Here is a 2,146-nt window from a genome sequence, read left to right as displayed (position 1 = left end):
CAACAGGAGAAAAACTTTATTTGCAAGTGAGAAGCACCTCCTCGCCGTTTAAAAAGTGTTGGCTCATTGATGATGGGGGAAGAGAGGTAGTGGAGTAACACTTGGGTTTTAAGTATCTGATTATGAGATAATGTTTACAGTCTTTCTGCCACATAAGGCAGGACAGATCTGACTGCTGAATAAATCCATGTTGGAGGTGTACTTTTAACAATGCAGTATTGAACAAACACTTGTTTTGAGAGTGCCAGGCACCCCTCGTGTCACACACAGTGGCGATGCTACAGATATCAACATTTAGTTCCCTGCCAGTAACCGGCCACTTGTCCCTGCGGCCTGGTCCTGAGCATGACCGAGGGTGCATCATCACCCACGGCTGCCCGTGAGCGTAAGGCTGAACTTCGCTGACCCGGCGGCCTTTACCGAACGCCGTCGGAAGCTCGATCCCGCACGACTCGGGGCCGGGCTCCGTCTGTCTCGTCCCCGGAAAACGAAACTGCAAGGACTGCTCTAGCCCGCGGCGGCCGGAGGACGGTCAGGCCGCGCTGCTGCCGCCCGTCACCGGCCACTGCCCGCACCCCCATGGCGGGCTCTGCCCGTACCCCCATGGCCGCCTGTCCGCCCGCCCGTCCGCCCGGCGTGGCGGCCAGGGCGAGAGGGCTTTGTCCGGGCCCCGCCGCCGCTCGCCTCTCTCCCTTGCTCGCGGGCGCCGCCTTCCCCGAGCGGTGCGGCGTCCACCAGCGCCGTCATGTCTTCCCCGCGCCGCTAACGAGGTAGTGCGGCCCGGGAGGGGAGCCGGGGCGGCCTCGGGCCGCCGCTCAGCACGGAGCACGGGCCGACATTCACCACACTTCCCGTGCCGGGGACCGGCGAGCCCTTGATAAACCATTCGGGACGGGTGAGAGTCAGGGCTCCAGTGGCGCAATCGGTTAGCGCGCGGTACTTATACAGCAGTACAAAGTCGAGCGATGCCGAGGTTGTGAGTTCGAGCCTCACCTGGAGCACACAGCTTTTTGGGAGAGAAAACGAGCTTTTTTTGGGACTTGGCGGCGCTCCGGACGGAGAAGGACAAAAGTGCGGAGAAAAATTATGCGGCCTTGGCGGCAGCGTGGGCCCGCTGAACTGAGCACACCACGCCCGGGGAAGGGGAGTGCCGGGGGCCTCGGTGCCAACTTTGGGTGGGTGGGCGTGTGTGTGTGTGTGTGTGTGTGTTTGTGTGTTTGTGTGTGTGTGTGTGTGCCTACAGGGACTTGTCCCCGCTGAAGGGGACAGGATTTGTGGCACCGTGTCACTGCACAGAAACAAACTTGTTCCTCCTCAGAGCTGCTTGTGAGTGAGATATTGCCGGAAATAAAGGTTATTTTATGCTGTGTTGTTTCATACGGAGTGCAAGAAAATGCTCGACTGGTGTAGTTGCTGCAAGTCAATGGTGATAACATATCTCTGTTTTGCCTCCTTTGGTGGTGACCGTCTTTGTAACTGCTCATTGCCTGTGTAGTAGTTAACAAATGCACACGCTGTAGCAGGAAGGAAAGTATTTCAAATAATTTCTGATTTCACCTCTCAAGAAAGGCAGCCGGGCCATGGGAAAAGGGCAGCTCTGTAATGGAGAAGGCTGCAGGACACTTCCTGGATGTTTAGGCAGGACGCCTCCTGGATGTTTAGGCCCAGATCTTGTGAACTTCCCTCTACATTGACATCTAGTCTGCTGCTTTCACAGTGCAATTTATACCAAAAAGTTCAAAGAGGCCCTTAAGATTATGCAGCCAGAGATGTCTCTATTGCCCATATCAGCCCTTTATCTGTACTGCAGGCATTAACTCCTAGAAGTGCCACTTTAAGGCTCTTAATTATCCTTTCTGTCTTTTGGTTACCACTTTGTACCCTCTGAATTTTGCATTAACTTCACGGCTTTCAGTGTTGGGAGTGGTAATCCCTGAAGCAGGTGCCATACCGGTATAAAGAAGTGTAAGTGAAGAAGAGACATCTGTAATGTATCAAAGGATGAATAAAATTAATCTTTTGCTTGCAGTGAGTTTCATGCTTTCTTCTTTGTGTCAGGATATCTGTGTCCCAGTGCTGAGGACTGTACAGAGGAGTATTTGGACAAGTATTGGGAATACTAAAAAAAGAAAGTGCCGCTTTTGTG

General features: G+C 53.8%; 1 non-coding gene across 1 annotated transcript; it reads left to right on the top strand.

Moving 5' to 3' along the window:
- The first annotated feature begins 907 nt into the window (after positions 1 to 907).
- On the top strand, positions 908 to 1,001 carry TRNAI-UAU. Its single transcript has 2 exons — positions 908 to 945; positions 966 to 1,001. It is a non-coding gene; the product is annotated as a tRNA-Ile (tRNA).
- Positions 1,002 to 2,146: the final 1,145 nt, after the last annotated feature.

The sequence above is a fragment of the Motacilla alba genome, chromosome 3 (genome assembly GCF_015832195.1).
Source record: "Motacilla alba alba isolate MOTALB_02 chromosome 3, Motacilla_alba_V1.0_pri, whole genome shotgun sequence".
Classification (NCBI taxonomy): Eukaryota; Metazoa; Chordata; class Aves; order Passeriformes; family Motacillidae; genus Motacilla; species Motacilla alba.
This window is presented reverse-complemented; position numbering and strand designations above follow the sequence as displayed.